Raw genomic sequence first — 6000 nt, 5'->3', positions numbered from 1 at the left:
CAAGAAGAGCATTAAGCATCATGTGGTGTCTAGTTCACCCTCGACGACCTTTGAAAATCCAAAGCCAAGTGCCTTCCACGCATGGTTGTACTAATAACTGCTTTAGGTCTCCAAGGTGAAAAACCTCTAGGTTGATGGAACAATGTAGAAAAGGGAAGTTAGCAAAATAGATTTGTAACACCTCGGGAAAAGGATTGGCTCTAAGGGCTGGGCATGAGGGTCCCAATCCCAAACCCGTTGGCTATCAGTGGACTACTCGAGCTACTCCCACGGCGAAAGTAGGTTGTCGTGTGTTGGTCGGGGGATGGACTAGGAATGACCACCTTAGTGGTCTTCCTTAAGCGTTAAACAATCGACTTAGAATTGGAAAGTACAAGGGGAATCCTATTATTTAATTAAAACAATGCATTGTAATGGTCCCTACGGATGCTTAGGCAATGTAATTTTTACCCAGTTCTCTACATGTCAAAGTGAAGAAATTCAACCAAGCGCGGGTAAACAACCTGAGTAACTATGATTCTATTGACGTAGTTAAATGCCTCATCATCTAATTAGTGACACACATGAATGGATTAACGAGATTCCCACTGTCCCTAACTAATATCTAAGGAAACTTTAGCCAAGGAAATGGGCTTGGCAGAATCAGTGGGGAAAGAAGACCCTATTGAGAACCTTGTGAAATGATTTGAGAGGTGTAGGATAAGTGGGAGCCAAAAAGTGAAAGTGAAAGACCACTACTTTTAATGTTAATTTACTTATTTCATGAATTGGAAGTGGGGCTTTGTCCTATTTTGGGACCCAAGGCTCGCCTCGATGGGCCGATCTGATTGGAGGACATTTTCAGGTGTGGAGTATGGCTAGTGCAGTACATTTGCTAAAATATAACGCAAATGTTCTAAGATTAGCTCAATGAGAACATAAATCTCGTGTGGAACAAAAGGGTGTGGTTGCAAGCTGTAGACACTTCATTTTGTACCCGTTAATAATCTTTGGTCCTTGACCCTAATGATGAGCTTAAAATATGTCAACTAAGTGTAATTAAGGAGTTCACAATAGTGTGAAAATAATCACAACTCAAAAGTGCTCAAATTGTTTTAAAAAACGATGCTAAAAAATGCATTTGCTCACTATTTTAACCATAACGTTTGATCCAAAAAAACATTTTTAAGTTAGATTTTTTTAATTGGAAATTAGACATCTTAGGCTTCAATTTGAACATAAATTTTGCATGTTTGGGTTTATATGGAGTGAGTTATGACCATTTGAAGTCGGGCCAACAATGCATTCAAAATTAGGGTTTTTGGGAAGCATGCATACACATGCATGAAAGCTGCATACGTAGCCACGATTCCAAACCTTCATAACATGATTTTTGGGCCTCCAAAGCATCATTCTTTGAAGGGGGGCAGCCCCTAAACTCTTGGGAATGTCCAAAGACCTTTAAAAAGCCCTGAAAACCCTAGTTTTAATGTATAAATACTCATATTATGTCTCAAATCCAAACCCTAGCTAGAGAGAGTTTATTTTTTGCTCCATCTTTTCTTAAACCCTAATTTTTTGATAGTTCATTTTCAAAATTTAAATGGAAAAAGTTTGATAGTTGAATATATGTAATGCCTCAAGCATCCTGGATCAAGTCTTCAAATTATTCTATAAAGGTTTAAATTTTTTGTAGTATAAGTAACAGTTAATTAGCCCTTCCTTAGAAACTTACAAATTTCATTAATTAGCCCTTCCTTGGAAATGGACTCAGGCATGCTATATCCATATCAAAAGCTCGAGAGACTAAAGAAGCAAAACTCATACACAGCACCTTTGTACATTTTTTACAAATTCAAAAACCTCTCTTTAGTTAGTTCTAAGGTAGAAACTAGTTTTCCAATTTGTTTTCAAAACCCTTTTCAATTAAACTTTGTTCTTGAGTTGTGATTCCTAAAAACTATTGTGTTCTTTAATTCTTTTCTTCTCTATAAACTCATAATCTTAAACAATTATGAGTATTCTTTCCTTAAATTCTTTCTTTTTTTAATATGATTCACATGTTTTCTTAACATAGTTTTTATAATTGTTTTATTTGTGTCTTTATTTTATTCTTATGTTATATTAACATGTTCGTTATGTGATGCTAGTTTGAATATTTTTTTTTTTATTTTTTTATTTTTTTGGTTTAATGGTTTTGATTCTTGTTTGATGTGTTAACATGATTATAGGTTAGTTATATTTGGTTCTTAGTTTAATATTTAGGGTTTTTAACATACTTGTTAATATCTTTGTTTGTTTAAATATATAAAAATGTATTTTTTTTCAAATCTGAGCTAAAGGATGCATACGTATCATCGAGTATGTGTGCACATGGTTTTGACCATGCATACACATAGTTGAGTATGCGTAAAGTCGTAAACCCAGATTTGATAAAAATCTTGTTCTTATTGTTTTAATCATTTTTCCATGGGTTCTTTGATTCTGTTTGACTACGCTTAGGTTAATTATTCATGTTTATTTGCTTTCCATATTTTACTTGGTCAATCTTGCCATGTTTGGTTTATTTGTGATATTTTTCTTTTTGAGTTTATTTGTTTGATTAGTTTTCCATATTAATAGTATATGTTTGATCATGATTTTAATGTGTTTTCTTTTCAGTTATTGTGTGATATTTAATATCTTGTGTGTGTTATTTTATTTAAGTGCATGATGTATGTTTAGGTTAAGGATCGAGGCTCTTTTAATAACTTCTTTATTTAAATATGGCCTAGCAACACATAATGAAGACCAGCCCACAAGCCGGACAGTCTTGGATGCCTAACACCTTCCTAAGCCATACCCAAACTTCGTATCCATAATTTGGTATGCATACCTATGCATGTAAGTAAGTGGCCCAAAATGCCAATTTGGTTCAGGGTCCTAAACCATGTGGCAACTCCATTTTCACCCTCCGCCCCATCCACTCCAGGTCAAGGTGTATTTGCCACAAGGAAACCACTCGTCATGAGCGCTTGCACCCACATAAGCACCCACAATGCGGCCATACCATATGTTGTTTGATTTTTTGGTAGTATGCCTCGGCCAAGTGGATCGTAGTGGAGGGTAATAATGGAGTTACCACCTAGCTTATGTTTAGGAATCATAAATATGAGCGCCCCTTGTGGAAGGACTAGTGTAGTCAAGAATTTTGGGCACTCACCTAGGTGCCCGGGCGAGGCGAGGCGCCATAAAAGCACCTCAAAGGCATTGAGGTGAGGCGCCTTTAGCAAGGGGCTTGCCTTTGGAGCCTAGGCGTTCACTCAGATTTTTTTTATTAGGTGAAAGGCGAGAGCCTTAGTAAATTTTGGCTTTTAAAGCCACTAATGGCATGTTTTGTAAATTTAAGTGGTTGCAAGGTTGATTTTAAACCTATTATCCTTCAGTGGGGATGAGCTATCACTTGCTAGTTAAAATAAATTAATATAAAAAAAAGCATAAAACAAAATATCCAAAAGAATCTTCAGGAACCACTCTTCAACAACACTATTTAGCAACTTTCAGAGCAAAGCATTGCTCTTTCTTCTTCTTAGGTAATATTTTTATTCCTTTAGTTTTTTCTTTTCTTTACCCTTCTCTCTCAGACTCTAAGTGTCTCCAACAACTCTCTCCTCTCTATTTTTCTCTACTACTTTTTTTTCCTTTACCCTTCTTCTTGAACTCACTATCTCATAGCAACACTCCCTTATCTTTCTAATATGAAGTTATGAACAATATTTTGGTTTAATATTCAGACTTAGTTGATATTTGGATGGATACTAATTTTTAATGGTGATTTATGAGTATGATACATAATGCATGTATTAATTTTTTATCACAAACATAGGCTCTATTGGGATTCAAACTTAAAAACTGGTTTTATAGACCAGCTCCTATCCACTAGGAGCAAATTTAGATTTATTTATATAGTATTCTTATACATCAAATACATTAGAATGGAACCCTATATGTAAAAAAACTATATTTAGAATTTGGCACCTTGCTTCACTCGGGCTAGCGCCTTTTTGGCCCCTCATCGCCTCGAGCGATACAAGTCTTTAGAGCCTTAAGGGCTCATTTCACCTTTGACTACCTTGGGAGGGCCTGATCTTACTATAACACGTGTCTAGGGTTTAGGTATGTGGATAGGAAGGTGTTAGGCACCCAACCCTACCCAACCCGTGGGTCGGCCTCCATTCATTGTATTCCACATCCTAATTCCATCAAAGGTTTCTCTAATAGGTTATCTACACACACACACATAGTAACATGCATCTAGCATACACCCTGACATTCATATAAGCATGGTATAACACATACATCACATGGCATTTCATACATGTCCTAACATGCATCTAAACATAACATTTTATTTCATTCACATGCATAGCCTAATTAACATTCATCTAGGCATGGTATATCCTACCATTCATCTAAGCATTTCATGCTTTATCTCATGACATAACACATTACATAACCAAGGGCAGCAACCACATCATCATCATAAAGCAGTAACATCACATCATCACAAAGAAAACAACATCATATCATCATTAACAAGCATATTCACCATGTTCATCACCAAACTCATCATATTTATAAAACATATCATGTACATCATCGAATTCATATGTGTGTTCATGTGATCATGCATAACTTACCTTTACTTACCTTATTGCATTACAACACTTATGCATCATGCATGTTCATGTTCAAATGTATGTTTGTGTTTGTTCACCAAAGCACATAAGCCCTAAATATCAATCTAATAGATTAAGCATACAAACATGTTATACTACTAACCTCTAGCTTGAACATGTGAAAATTGACTCAAATAGAACTTAAACATACATTTAAACTAATCAAGACAGAGAAAAAGTCAAAGAACAAAAATTTTGGGATTCTGGGTTGAAAATGTGTGCGCATGCATAAGCATGCGTATTCATGTTCATGGAGATGCATATGCATGCATGCACATCCCTACCTAAATACGCAATAAATAACACTCAAAGAAACTACATCTTATCTAACTTATCATGCTTCTAAACTATTTAAGTTATAAACCTACACTACAAATCAGGTTATTAAAGTAGAAAAATTGAATAGAAACTAAAGAAATTTAAAGAAAAAGGGACGAAAATACCCCACACAAAGGACTCTTAGAGCTTGATTTTGATTGTTCCCCTCTGTTAATCTATAGAACAAAAACACCTAGGGAGTTAGCAAGTTTAACTAAAGGTCTTAGATAAAAATAGATCCTAGTTAAGAAACTTTTAGTTTAGGTCATCCTCTAATTCTTTCTTTGATCCCAAGGAAGAGGGATTAGCAATGACAAGGTTCTTTCCCTTTACGACAGGAAAAGCCAACATTTGAGATGGGTTGCCATGGAAATAGATATGAGTAGAGGAGAAAAAAATGAAAAAATATAGATTTATTGGAGAAGAAAATGACAGAGAAAGAGAATGGAAAGAGAGGATGAGTTGAAATGAACAAAGTATGGGTTAGTAGGAGAAATAACAAAGAGAAAGGGAAGAGAGGATGAGTTGAAATGAACATATGTATGGGTTGGTGGGAGAAATAATAGGAAATGGTGAAGAGTATTATAAAATAGGCGACACATTAAATGAACTAGGGGCTATATGTCTAGATAGCAATTAAAGGAAGAAACTTGGAAAGACTGATCTGTTCGCAACATATTAGAAGGAAAGAGAAATAAAGAGAAGAGAGAGAACATAATAAAGATATAGGGATTGTTCAAAAAACCTTGTGAAGGAAAGAAAAGAAGGATTCACATGTGTGGCTACAAAGCACCCCACATGCTTAGGGGGGCTAAATGTTGATACCCATTTTTTAAGGTTTGCCCATAATCCAAAAGCCCATTGGAAAATAAGGCTCAAGAGGCCCTTAGGAGGAAGAGTGCAAATGAGAAATGTGTCAAGGAATAAAAGCCCAAAGGCCCAATTAAAGAATGGAAGAGTAAAGCCCAAGTATAGATTCTAAAAG

Source organism: Quercus lobata, chromosome 11 (assembly GCF_001633185.2).
Source record: "Quercus lobata isolate SW786 chromosome 11, ValleyOak3.0 Primary Assembly, whole genome shotgun sequence".
Classification (NCBI taxonomy): Eukaryota; Viridiplantae; Streptophyta; class Magnoliopsida; order Fagales; family Fagaceae; genus Quercus; species Quercus lobata.
The sequence above is the reverse complement of the archived record's forward strand: the minus strand, read 5'-3'. Positions refer to the sequence as shown.